The following is a 14,110-nucleotide window of genomic DNA, read 5'->3' on the forward strand; positions in this document are numbered from 1 at the left end:
GCATCTCATTTGTTGGTCTTAGAAATCTAGTTATCCTCACTTTAAAAGATGGGAGAACAGATGTTACAGTCCAGAGGGAAAGCAGACTGAAACACAAACACTGATGTAACGTTACCTCTCCAAATGTGATTGAGCTAAAACTGCTTTTCCTCCTGATGTAATTTTCAGCTTTTCAAAATCTCATTTAACAAAATTCATTTCTAACAGCAAAATCAGAATGTGGATTACCGAGGAAATTTCCTTTCATTTCCAATTTTTCCACTTGTTTAATTGCTTGGCCCCAAAGCAAACAACACTTTCCTTATCAACCCTCCACACTTACTAGTTTTCTTCTATAAGCTGAACTCCAGATGCCTTCCCAGTAAAAGCATGCTGGAATTTACAGTGGCACCAAGCTGCTGCAATAACTCCTGCAGAAACCAAGCAGATTGCATCACTGCCAGCGTGTTTTTCACATCAGAGAAAAAAGGACAATTCAAATGCCACAGAAAAGGTGGGTTCATTTCACTCCGAGAGCTGGAGGATCTCTGTCCCTTCGCTATTCCGGCGGTTGTAATTCCTCCTGCAAGGCAGAGGGGGAAACTTCAGAAATCTGGAGAAAAAATACTGAAACAAAACCTCTCAGTTTCACCAGGGTTTGGATCGGCACAGGCATGCAGCAATAAGCTTGCTTTGAGTCTCACTCGGCTCCTAGAGGAGGCTTTGGCTCCTATTTTAGACTATTGCTGCGAAAGACAGGTCTGGAAAGAGGTTTGCCAAACCGATGGAGAACGTAAAACACCTCCTAAAGAAACGCATCCTGAAGGCCAGCATCTGAATTCCCAGTTAATTCTTCTTGCACACCCCCCAGACATTCATCTAAGAGCTCTGAGATATCAGATATTTATTTTCAAATCCTATCAACACTTCGTTTTTTTTTTTTTTTCCATTTAATTTCTAAGCATATCTCCTTTCTTTCTCCATTTTCTCCTATGAACCTATTGGAATGTTTGGGGTTGGCAAGACCGCTGACCAGCAGTTCTTAGTCAGCGTGGAATGCTGCAGCACAGGAATAACAGACATCAAGAGCCCTTCTTGAACACGCTGCAATCTTTAGGAACTGCAGGAAGGAAAAGAACTCAAAAAAGCCAAAAGGCTATAGGAGAAACCCAGCACACAGTAGGGAATGTGGAAATACATATTTTATCCTCATAGAAGAATATGGGCTCTTTTAACCTGCAGACACTAATGTGGGCAGGCAAAGTCATGAGGGCTTTAAAGATTAAAGCCTTAAGATTAAAAGTCTATTGGTAAAAAGGCAAAAAATTTTCCTGTCTTAGTGCAGGAAGCTGGGCCCAAGGGTGTCCTTCCAACCCCAATGGGGACAGATGACCTACAGAACAGCATCACTCCTGTCTTCTGGCCATTTGTTAGTTTTCATTAGCATACATAATGCAGGAATAATTTGGAGGTTAAGTTCAGTGTTGATGTAAGTAGGATCATCACCAGTTAAGCATGAAAGCCTCCATCCATCCACAAAGGAGCTGGGTTGATTCACCACCATTCCTCTATATGGCTCTGTCAAATTAGAGGCTGAGGAAGAACTTCATTTTTTCCATTTACCAGCCCACACCCATGTTCTTCCACATCTCAAATGAGCACAGGAAATCCAGAAAGTTCTGACACCGTTATATAACGTGAAAATCACATTAATTACACAGTAGTAGACATGTATTTATGGTGACATTAAGCAGATGATGAAGAATTGAAACTTGAGCTGAAGCATTGATTGTTATATATTAAGGAATATATGACAAAGACCGTGTGCTGACTCCAGGGCCTTTCAGTCCCAGAGAGACTAAGGCTCCTGTGTGCCTTAACATTACTACCAGTGATTGCTAGAAGTGTCAGATTAAGAGCCAACTGGTGTGTGCATGGCTCATGGTCTGCATTAGCATTCCAGATTACACAACCAAAGGTGAAATAACAAAACCATCTGGAGAGCCAAGCCATAGAAAACCACAGGATCCAGACAAAGGCTTACTGCTTTTTCTGGTTGCAAGAGAAACAGTATTGTCTGAGTAAAATCAGAAACAAATGCGTTCTTCAAGGCACTGGGGACAAGCTTAGAATTCAGCCTTTTGAATACAGATAAGGTGAGGAGGGAGGAAGCGTGGTCTTAAATGGCACATGGTAGAGCAATAATCAGAAATCCTAGTGATGATTGTACACTCTTGTTTCTGACCATGAATAAATGCTGTTCATCTCAATGTCAAAGTAGTTCTGTTACTTCCTTTTTTGTTTGTTTTTAATTTAGAATTAGCCAGGGAAAAAAAAAAATAATATGCAAATCATCAGCCACATCTTTGTGCTGCCACCACATTGAAGAGCTTTTGTCTGACATCACTCCAAAGATGGGAGTGATTTGCTCCGTGGGGAGCAAAGGCGATAGGAATGAGAAGACAGTCAGATGTTGCAAGACCTATGCAAGAGGTTGTGCTCCACTCAGGACCCTCTGGAAAGCCTTACAGGAAAGAAAACCCCAGTCATTGCCTGCTCTTAAAGTTAGCCCTGAGGCAACCAACTCTGCAAGGTCAAGTGGGACCGGCTGTGCATCGCATCATAGCCTAGCACAGGCCCCGGCCAGTCTCTTGCCCAAAAGGTGATCCCACTCAGATGATACCAACATCTCTGCAAAGACAGCAAGGTGGGAAGATCTTGGGTCAAAGACCAGTGAGAGCTCCACTCTGATACTGCACAGCCCAGCAAAGGCAATTCTGCTACTTAGTATGAGGCACCAGCTATTGAGGAAACGGATCAAGGCACAGTAGCACATTGAAAACAACTTTGCAGATGGTGAGTAGGCTGCAAAAGAAACTTAGGCACACCATGTTATAGGCAAAACGAAAGCCTGAAACAGCAATAAATTAAAGGAAATGATTTTTGAAATCCCTAGACTGTCTGGATACAGTCTGGCCATATTAAAATGACTACGTTCATTCCACAACTAAAATACTTGACGTGCCTGAAGGAACCTTATGTAAGCAGGCTAATAATCTTGCTTACGCTCGATTTAGCAAATTGGTGTTTGTTGTGGCACTGTGCTCTTAGTGTTGGCACAACAATTAGCTTGCATTTTCAAAATGGAACAGAAAAGCGGAACAAGTAGTGGGAGAGACCCTCCCAGGAAAACCACACCAAACCATGCAAAATACCCCAACCAGAAGGATTCTGCAACACCCCTGCTCTGCTTCTGGAGGAGAAACTGTGATGTCTGGAAAGAACGACCTGTTAACGTGCCTGGTACTCCCAGATTATCTGCAATAAGTCAGAAATTATCACAGTCAATCAGGCTATGCACTGCTTGCCTTCCTGTGCCTTAGCTTTACAACCACTCATAATTCCCCTAGAGTGAAAACGCTTTCATGATCTCTCTTCCTAAAGGTTTCAGATACGCATTCCTTTTCAATTAAATTTTTACTATTTACAGGAGATGATTGCTTTGGAGAAAGCAGCAGCACATCAGAAGCCCATCCAAAAGGCTATGGTTTGGACAGCACAAGAAGGGAATAGCTTTCAGTATTAAAAAGCCATTTTCCATTAAAATTTGGATGTCAAGTGAGTAATTTCAGCATGTGGAAGCTACTGATGAGAAAGGATGTTCATGCGTTAGTTAATGAGCAAGGGTCATCTATTCCATGCAGCCTCTCTGGAACAGGCCAGCGGCTGGAGACGGGACAATTGGAGCTTGTATGGCCTCAACCCAAGCTCTGCTAATGAGTCATTCTGAGCTGGGAACATTTCTTCAGTACATCTGCTTCCAGATCCAAGTGTTGACATGCATGGTTGAAGCCTTCAAAGGCGTAGGAGATTCGGGCACTGATTCCAACACCCCCCTGAAGAACAGAGAGTTCAAGTACTCCAGACATCAGGTTCCACGCACGGAGCCTTTTTCCTCAAATGCCATGAGTGCATCCACAGATATTTCCCACACAGAAGTTAAAAAGAGCGTGAACAGTCAACATCTCAGATACTTAGGGAAGCTGAGGACTTGGCCATCTCTCTGTAGTCAGTTTCAAGCAGCAGTAGCTCAGCTGCATTCCAAACTCTCCACACAAGAAGGACATTGGTAAGATCACAATTGGAAGGAGAGAGGAGGGGGACTGGAAAACAGAAGAGAAGATATGAAAGGAGGGGTAATAAGTTTGGCCAAGAGAATAAATAAATTTAAAGTGAGCATTTTCTGAGGTCAACGTGGGAAGAAAAGTGTGAAAAGCTAGAATGAGAGTAGAGATTGGTGGATGCTTCTCAAAGCAAAGGCGCTCTGCCTACCCAGCAGGAGGTTGCTGAGCTAGCTCAATGCCACGTTCAGCACTCTCATTGCATACTGAGGCAAGAAAAAGGATGAGAAGACTAAACAAATGAAGGGAAGGCAGAAGGGCTGGCATTTGTAAAGCAGAACAGCACAGACACAACAACAACAAGGGGAAGAAAGCTGCACAGCCAGTTCTTCAGCAGCCACAGGAGGCAGACTGAGGACCTGTTCCGAAGCAGCAAGACCCCTGGAGACCCAAATGACCCGTTTTAAGAAAGCTTTGCAGCTACAGAACTCTTAACAGCTGCCTTGTGGCTGACAAAGGTCTCTTCTACTCAGTCTGACTAAATTAGTTGTACCTACGGTTCCCATGACTTAATGAAAGCAAGAGTAGGAGGAAAAACCCCCAGAACCTCCTACATTCATCCAAACCTTCCATTTGTCCTGACATTCCTCCTTCCTTTTCTCCCTGTGGCCTCCCAGGGAAAATAACATTTCCATGCTGTAAGCTGGAAACAATTAATGCAGAGACAACAGAAAAACATCCTTTACAGGTTTTAGCTCACATAAGAAATTGCATTAACGTTCTCAGCAAAGCTGTGTTGAAGCCAAAATGCTCCTGGCTTCAGTGTGTGCAGGTGGTTCCAATTACAATAACCCTCTTCGGAGGGAAATCATGAGCTAGCTTTGAGTGACGGCGATTCTGTGCCCACAGTAATTGTGTGACTCTTTGGATATATTTGACTGCCAGAGATGTGGCTATCTAATCTCCAGACACCTATTGCTAGAACGAGAAAAGTGTTCAGACAGACAATCATTCTTCTACCTTACAGTGGTGGTTCATTTTCTACACAAGGCTCATAAAAAGCAACAAAAATTCTCTTTAAAAGCCAGCAGATGAAGCACAGAACAAATTCCAGAGTCTTTGCCAATATGAAGCAAGCAGTACTTACAGCCATCAAAGACTAAAACCCTACAGTAGCCTGCTTCCCATAAGCACACAGTTGCAAAAGGACAGGTAATCTTCCACAGGTAGCTAAAATGGGTATGGTAAAAGGCATACAAATTCATTTAGGCAGTCTACTGAAATAGAGAGGCAGATCTGTGTGGCTGACAACATCAGCTGAGCTTCAGCATCATTCCGAGCATAACACCAAGGTCTGCAGCACAGCACTGTGAAGTTGAGATGGGGCAGAGAAGGAGCTAGCCAGGAGCTGCCTGCCACCAGGCACGGCCATTGGAAGTCACTGGAGGGGCTGTGAGCAGGTGCTGTTCTACCTCACATTTCTCTATCCTCGTCTGAATTCCTGTCCTGGTTAAAATTAAAGAGGGAAACAGCAGGTACGAGCTTCTTTACATGATGGAGTGGGCTGGGAGTAGATAACTCAAGTACACGGAGTCTTGCATCTATTAACAGATACTGGTGGGTGGATGTCTTTTGCAACAGCAGCATTCATAAATATATTATACATTTGCTTTTGTCCAGTGTGGCACGTATCGGTCCCCAAAGGGCATTAATGTCCAGGCTGAGCCCAGCAAGGTGTGTACATCACAATCCATGTAATTGGAGACAAGCCCAGAATTACCAGGATGGGGGCGTTCAGGCTGTGGCTTAGGCAGACGCCCACAACAGTATAATTCTGCCTTTGCTCCCAGGTCCTGCTCTCCTGCCCTACAGCCCAAGCATCATGTTGTTGCTGTAGGGATGTTAGTAGGTGCAACTGCAGCATCAGCTGAGCAGAGCCTCACTCTTTCTGATGGTTGCAGTTCTGAGAGCCTTGATTCATCTGTAAGAAAATCTATTTCAAGATGCAGTCTCACTTTCAGCAGGACAGACTCCCTTGGCCTAGCACAGAGTGAAGGAAGCTATCCTTCACAGAGCAGCTTAAAACCAGGAACTGGCATTTCTTCCCCTTTTCCATCTTTTTCTAAGCAGCTACCATCACTGGTGAGCACCTGATACTTCCCAGAAGTCAGGGAAGGTGGAGGTGAGCTCCATTTTAGCTGAAATTCAGCCTGAAATACCAACCTCAGCTTGTCAAACCCAAGTGTGAGTTATGCTGTGATAGCCTCCATCCCTTTTACCATGGGTGGAAAATTTGGTATAATAAGAGCTTGTCTCATATGTTTCACAAAGTTACGGTTTCACTGAATCCACATTTCCCAGCAAAGGAAGGTTTGACTGGAAAATTCCTTAACCAGATCTAATTTGCTAGGAAGTGTAATAAAGATTCCAGGCCAGCTCAGTGCGTTAAGTCCAGAGCCTGAGGCATGGTGGAGCGATGCAACCTCAGCAGGGACTTGGCACACAGGGCTTTGGCCAGTTACTTTCACTCTTTATGGACATTCCAATTTGCCTTTACCTTAAACAACCCACGCTACAGAAGACAGCTGCTGTATTAGATCTGTAGCTTGTCCCTCTTTTCACATCTCGCTATTCAAGCTGTCATGGTGATGTTTCACACCGAACCATCTGTAACCTGACGTTTGGCAATGAATGGTGCAAGCCAATGCACTCATGATTCAATGTTTGTCTTGGTTTGGAGTGAGCCAATTCTGCTTTTTGAGACACAGTTACCCACTTCCACGTGTTTTCCCCCAAAAACCTGAAGAGCGGGCTCTCAGTTCCACTGTGTCCTTGCCATTCCCTATTAATTACACAGGAATTGAGAGAAGAACATCTGAATAACTCTGTCACACTTATTTACATTAAAATAAATAGAGAGAGAGGTCAGGCAATGCCCATTCAGGCTGATGAGCAGAGCTTTAAAAATAACCCCAAATCAAACAGCGTTACATCTGGGGGAGAAGCAAAGCTCCTAGAGCTTAATAATAGGCAACCAGAATTTTCTCATCAGTTATGCAGGAGGGGCATTTCACTGATAGCTTTTCAAAACTAGTAAATAGACCTCTTCCTTGCCACAGCCCTGGTGCCTGACCTTGGCTCAGCTGTTCTGTCTTGCATCTGCATGTTGCTGAATCCCTGTAGTCAGGGGATGAAGCTGACCCTGAGGACATCTGAATACAAACAAGAGGCACAGAACAGCCGACCGAAGAGCTGAGGCTGTTCCAAGAGCTCTGATGCATGAAAACAAGGAAACAAATTCAGTCATCTCCTCATCTGCACATGGTTGCAAGATCTACATCAAGGGATCACACAAGGCATTGACCAGCCACCATTCGAAAGCAAATCCACTCTCACCAAGGAACTGGATAAGGAATGGCTATCAAAGGAATTCAAAAACAGTAAAAGCCTTAGCATCAAAACAAGACTTCAGAAGACTCTTCCCATTAAGGCATTATCATAAGAGTTTACTGAAAAACAAGATTGAGGAATACTTGTGCACGAAGACGATGGCAAGATGGAAGATAGCAAGTTATTTCCAAGCACTCCTGGTATAGTTTATCCTTCTCCTCTTCATTTTGGAAGATGTTTGATTTGGAGAATGTGATTTCAGAATAGGCACAGTGAGGACATCTGCTTCATTTCATCTCAATTTCAACACCTTTGTCTATGAAGTGACACGAATCAGTTTAAAAGCTTAATAACGCCTTTCGCCTGAAGAAGGAATTTGGTGACTTCATAAATGGCAGAAGTTGTTTAGAGCAAACAAATCCACTAAGATTTGGTGTTACATTTTTCTATGCCTTAGCACTCCAACATAGCATCCCAGCTCACAAAGTGAGCAGAAACAAGAGAATCCTAGAAAATAAAAACAGCTTAAGGGGAAAAGAGCTCAAAACGCAAAATGCCAGATACCAAGGGCTGATTTCCTTCTGGTGGCCGTTGCTCACATAGGCTTCACCCCTAACTCATCATTTTCCACTCAAATTCTTCATTATTTTCACTAACAATTATATTAATAGCTCAGAACACTAATCCACTGAGATGGGATGCTACCACAAGAGCACGTACAACACATACTGCTACAGAAAGCTTCCCAACAGCCCATTTCTGGCCCCAAACAGCCCTAATTTATAGGCTGTATCACTGTCTGGACTGCCACACCATACAGCACAATGGCTTGTGTTGAGGCCTGCTTATAAGATAAGTCAATAAATTAGCCACCTTCCGTATCACTCTGCAGACACTACTTACAGGAAGGGCTACCTGCAAAGCACTGAGACTTCAAGAATCATGAACCTTTCTGAGGATATGGAAGCCTGTTGCTATTTAGACATTTTTTTTCCATTTAAAAAAAAAAAAAAAAAAGATCTTAGCTACAGTTTACTTTTCCCACTTAGAAACGTGGAAAAGTTTGTTCAGCTTAAAATTTCCTGTTTGGCATTAGCAGCTGCTGGCTGCGGTATTTATAAATACTGCAGCAGACATTTCTTGGGGAATCTGGTTACAATTAAGCAGGAGCAGCACAGCTTCGCAGCCCTCGTGCTGCAGGAGGAGAAGGTTTGCTGTGGGGTGAGCGTCAGCAATGGGGCTGCAGCTTCGGGGGCTGTTTCTAAACAGGAAGGTGAAGTCACTTTGCTCGTGGTATCCAAATATAGTAGCTCAGAGGAACGTTTGGGCAGCAGGCCTGGGACCACCTACTCGGTGCATTACTCACTGTGCTCCCCTGTGCCCCCGAGCATCCCCAGGTTGGGAGTGCAGAAATACATCAGCACTTCAGCAGAGCATTCCTCCCTGCCACCAGCCCCAAGCAATCCATGCTCCCCATGTGCATGACCAAACTGTGTCCTGCAATTGTCCCCTAAATGTCATATTAAAGTAAGAGCAGAAAGCAGAGCCCAGATAAAGGCAGCACTTTGATTCTCTGAACACATCCACCCACAGCTTTCTGAAGGATCTCAGCACCTCCTTTCTCTCATCAAGGCTTTTACACAGTGGGCACATGGCATCCTGACCCATTCTGACCTTCAGTGCCATCTCTTGGGGACAGACAAAGGAAGAGCAGGCAAACAGCTTCCTGACCAGCAGCTCAGGGGAGCAGGAAACCTAGTAAACAATGAGGCAATGGAATTGCTTCAGGAGCTGCTAAGATGAAACAGAAGCTGCACCTCTTACTGTAAAGGTGCACAGGGTAAAGGTAACCAGACAGTAACTGTAAAGGCAATCAGACAGCCCCGAGACTGTCTGGTTTTCTGGTTATTTCTGGAGAAAGGGTGTGTATGTCAGTACAGCAGCCTGCAGGACCCTATATGTGAGCTCATGGTGCAATGCACCCCAGTCCTGGAGGGGTGCCCTGCTGGCTCGTTGCCCTGTCCCTGGGCTGGGGCTCTGCCACGGCCACTTGCCACCATTTCCTTACACTTCAGGATAACAGCAGCAAGGGTATGAGCTAAAAGCAACCCTACAGAAGAAAATCCACAAACAATTCTGCAGTCAAAAATCTTCTATGAGAAATGCAACTTTAAGTTCCCCGTTTGCTGGAAAAAAAAAAAGATGCTGAGCAAATGAAAGGCACAACTGCATCGCCTCACCCCTAGTCTGTTTCCGGCCATGCACGCTCATACCATGAACCCCATCAGGAGCAGCATTTCCTGACCCTGGAGTGCTCACAGATGGTGCTCCCAGAGCACTTTCTGCTGATGGTCCTTGGTTCCCTTTGCCTTGCGTGACTGCTCTGCAGCTTCGCGTTGTTTATTTCACTTTTTCCTGCTCTTTAGTTACAAGCTAAGGAAGGGAACCAGCCATATTTGCTGGTTTAATCACTTGCTGGTGCCAGTCCACATCCGTGGGCAATCAGTGGGGTGTGTTCCCGTCACCCATGGGAACAAGCGTTGCACAATCAGGTGCCTCCAGCTGGAGTGCAGGAATGGATGCCCCGCAGTCAGGGACAAGTTTGTAAGTATTTCTATCCGAGTAGTTTGCTGTCTGCATGATTGGAGAGATGATGATCTGTTACCCGCCCAGCTGTAGGATCAGACTGAGCTAGATGTTGCAGGATGCCCATGTGAGCCAGCCCCAAGTTGGAGGCCACCACCCTGTGTCCCACACCCAAAGCAATGGGCACTGCTAGAAGCATGCATGCCATTCTGGCTACAGAGATCAAAAAGCTTACAGCTTGCACCAACCAGAGGCCCTCAGAATGGTGTTATAAAGTCAGCTTTAACGATAAGGTACATGGCTGCAGGCATGGTGTCACCTCACCTCTCCACAGATCCATCCTCTGGTTGGCAGCTCTAAGAGCACTGTGAACAAGAATAGCAGAGTAGTACTGGAGGATGTATGGTTTTTCCCTTAGACACTGAAATGGGGCACCCATCCTCTTTGTATAACCTTTGAGCCAAAGGCAGAACGCTCAAACTGCTGCACAGAAGCACTGGTGCAAGTTCTGAATTCATCTGTCTGGCTTCATAAAACCAAAAATTTGGTGAGTGCCCTCTGAGGGCCAACAGGTTCTGCACAACTGATTTCCAAACAGGAGATCTTGATTCTCTTTCCAAAGGAGCAGTTATAATACAACCAGGTTTACATTTGTCACAGACACTAGGGCTTGATGCACAAGTAGTGAATGGAAAAAAACAGAAGTAGAGAAAATGCCTTTGGAACGGGTGTGAATGAAAGAGGAGATGGGCTGCAAGCTCAGAGCCCAGCAGAAAACCAACCTCTGAAAAACTGCCAACGAGTCAGGGGTACGCATCCCAGGAAAGAGGGTTTGCTCATGACAGCTCTCAGAAACTTCCTTCAATGGCAGCATCCAGCAAACCGACCTTTCCTACTGTTTCCCTTTCCAGGAGGTGCTGAGCTTCTCCCTGGGGAAGCCCCAGCAGGAGGACCTCCATGCTCTCAGTGGCACTTGATGCCACTCTGCATTTTGCCAAGTGACCTTTCGTAGGAGCAGTTCTGGACTCCTGCAAACTGCTTACTCAAAAGAACATTACAAAACAGAAAGGCATCGCTAATCATTGGAAAGAACATTTGTCTGCCAGGAAGTTACAGGTTTCTGCAAATTCTCCCTGATGTGTCACCAAAAAGGGCTCAGAGACAACCCACGAGCTGCTGGAGCTGCAGCTGGCTGCCTTGATTCCCACGTCTCCCTCAAGCCCATCCTTCCCCTGCACTGACATCACACGAGTTTTTCTTTGCACTTCTCCTGAGACCACAGCTCGCAGGTGTGATGACTTCCCATAAACCATGTCAAGCAAGGGGACAGCAGCAGAGCAGGAGCAGGTTTCTAACAGTGATGGCATGTGGGTGGCTCAGCCCTGCCCTTGGCTCTGCCTTGGAGGGGTCACCCCGCAGCACATCTGGATGCAGTGCATGGCTGCATTCATCCCCTGCTCACTGCCTGCCCTCTGACACGGTGAAGGCCTTGTCCTTTCACACCCAGGTGGGTGCACACCCACCTCCCCCCTGACCCTGACCACCCAAATTCCAGCACGGGGCGGGTTGGCTCTCAGCTCCTCTCATCAGCCAAACTCGGTGCTCCCAAATTTCCGTGCTGCTGGAGGAGCACGTTTTCCACTGCAGCACTCCTGAGACAGAGCACAGCATTGCTTTTCATAAAATAAATATTTTTGCAGAAAGCCACTGGAAAAGTCTGAATTTTCTAGAAGGAAAGCAGCTCTGGTTCTTGTCTTAGGATATAAATGCACAAACCCACTGCACTGAGCTCCCCAAAATGAACCATTTCACATTCAGTGTGAAGCTTCCATCCCCTCAGTGACGCCGCTGCCCATCCCTGCTGGGACGCCCACATCACTGTACCCAGCAGATGGAATTTGCCCACTGCACATCAGCATGAGGGCTGAGCACCCACAAGAAGTCAGCACCCTGCAGAGCATGCACTTAAAAGCTATGTTTGTCCGTTCAGTGTGCAATCAGTTACTTTGTTGAACTGGAGCCATGGCAAGTGAAGGAGTTAGTATTATAGAAAAGTAAACAAGGGAGTCTGTGCAGTCCTGAAAATATTCAATAGGAAAACACACTCTTATTTACTTTCTTCCCTTTTAGACTGAAATCTCCTTGAGAAGGCACATACTTGCTCTCATTTTGTCTCCTTGCTGGGATGCCCCAGCGCTGGAAGGAGCTATGATGCAGAACAGACCTGCCTGCTATAGCTGCATGCACCTACAAACACTGGGTTTTGGGGTGGAAATGCTCCAGCTGTAAGAGCTCAGCAATGCAGTGTAGCACGCCCATGGGCTGCATACCCTAGAAGACCAATCTTACTGGTTGCTTGCCCATGGCACTAGTTGCAATGCCCAGGATGCTGCCAGCAGCATTCCCACACTGGCACATACAGAAATTGCCTTAACCCTTCTCTTCCCACTCCAGTGCTGCCTGGAAATGGGTGCAGAGGGGACCTCCAGCTCCCATCCCTCTGTAGCCCAGGCTTGGGACATTCCTCCATTTCCCTGCCTGGTGCAGCTCTGTGCCCTTCAGCCAGCACTTCCCTACAGCAGTTGTGTTTCTCCACACCACCAGCCATTTCCTTCCGCCTTTCACTTCCACCCTCAATTACAGTGCAAAAAAAATAAAAAATAATTAAAAAAAAAAAACAAACAGAATTTCTCTTCAGAAAATGGCAGCTGAGTTGGACATTCCCATGGCCTCAGCACTCCTCATTTCCTCATCTCCCAGCTGCTTGCCTCTTGCTTCCTCCCTCCATGCCTCCATCAGGGGAAGCAATACCATCTCAGTGTGGGACAGCTGCTGGCACTGCCCTGATTCTGCTCACAGAAAGGGGGAAATGCTCCTGAATCAGGGCTGCTGATCAGGGCATTGGCACAAGCTGCCCAGAGCTGTGGGTGCCCCATCCCTTCAGGTGCTCGAGATCAGGTTAGTAGGGCCCTGGGCAGTCTGATCCAGTGGGGAGCAACCCTGTCCACAGCATGAGTTGGAACCAGATGATCTTCAAGGTCTCCTCCAACCTAAACCATTCTACAGTCACTGGAGAAGGGGACTATGTCATCTCCAAAGTTTCCACCAATGCAAACCATCGCCTGGAGGCACCAAAGCACTGAGGGTTTCCAAGCACAGAGCCCACAGGAAGGCTTCCCAGGACCCAGGATGTGGGATTCCAGGGAATTCAACAGAGTGAGACAAGAGATCTGCAGCCAGAGCGCTGGGGGATCTGCTGCAGGCACCACTGGCATTCATAGAATTTGTGTCCCTTACCAAGCAAGCCTGGCAAATCAAGCATGCACAGAACACAAAGAGACCACCCCTACATCGCCATTAGACCCAATGCCTGCCCATAAACCAGAAGGTGGGAAGCCAGAGCTCTGTTCCCAGGAGATGAAGCTCTCTGCCAGCAGATGGGATGCTCCTAGGTGCTAAGCACACCCAGGCAAAGTTCACACCCGTTCTGTCTACTGCAGCAGCTTCATTTTTGCCAAGAAACACCCAGCATCACCAAGTCAGACACAAGGTACCAGCAAAAGGCACTCACCTTGAGAAGGTGCAGATCTACTTCCCAAATGGTCGAGGGCTTTGTATCACTTATTCTTGAAGTATCAAGGGAATAAACAGATGATACCAAACAAAAACAAAACAAAACAGGAAGACTGCCCCTATCGCTACATGTTCTACTAAGGAACCCACAAAAAGGCTTTTTTTTTTTCTTTCTCTCTCTCAGGTTTTTGTATGAGTCTACAATTAATCATCCTGATTGCAAAAAGCTGAGCCTCCCCCAGGATCCTGTCTCCTGGGGCTGGAATGGGCGGCTCACAGCATTCCCCATCACTTCAGGCTTAAATAACAGAGGGCTGCAGCACCTCAGGGAAACAAGATGATGAGATGGGAGGCTGGGGAAGGGAAATAAGAGGCTGATTGTTTTTCGCACATCTGAATTATGCAGATGGCTCCTGTACAGCAGATGGGATTTCAATTTGGGCTTTTATTGGAAGAAAAAG

General features: G+C 46.1%; 1 long non-coding RNA gene across 3 annotated transcripts in view; it reads right to left on the reverse strand.

Moving 5' to 3' along the window:
• The window catches only part of LOC125700407 (uncharacterized), a 33,408-nt gene extending 19,509 nt beyond the window's left edge, over positions 1 to 13,899 (reverse strand). For all 3 annotated transcript variants that reach the window (XR_007379921.1, XR_007379920.1, XR_007379919.1), the window contains exon 1: positions 13,648 to 13,899. This is a non-coding gene — a long non-coding RNA (uncharacterized LOC125700407). The remainder of the gene's footprint in view (positions 1 to 13,647) is intronic.
• Between the last annotated feature and the right edge of the window lie 211 nt (positions 13,900 to 14,110).

Source organism: Lagopus muta, chromosome 14, assembly GCF_023343835.1.
Source record: "Lagopus muta isolate bLagMut1 chromosome 14, bLagMut1 primary, whole genome shotgun sequence".
Classification (NCBI taxonomy): Eukaryota; Metazoa; Chordata; class Aves; order Galliformes; family Phasianidae; genus Lagopus; species Lagopus muta.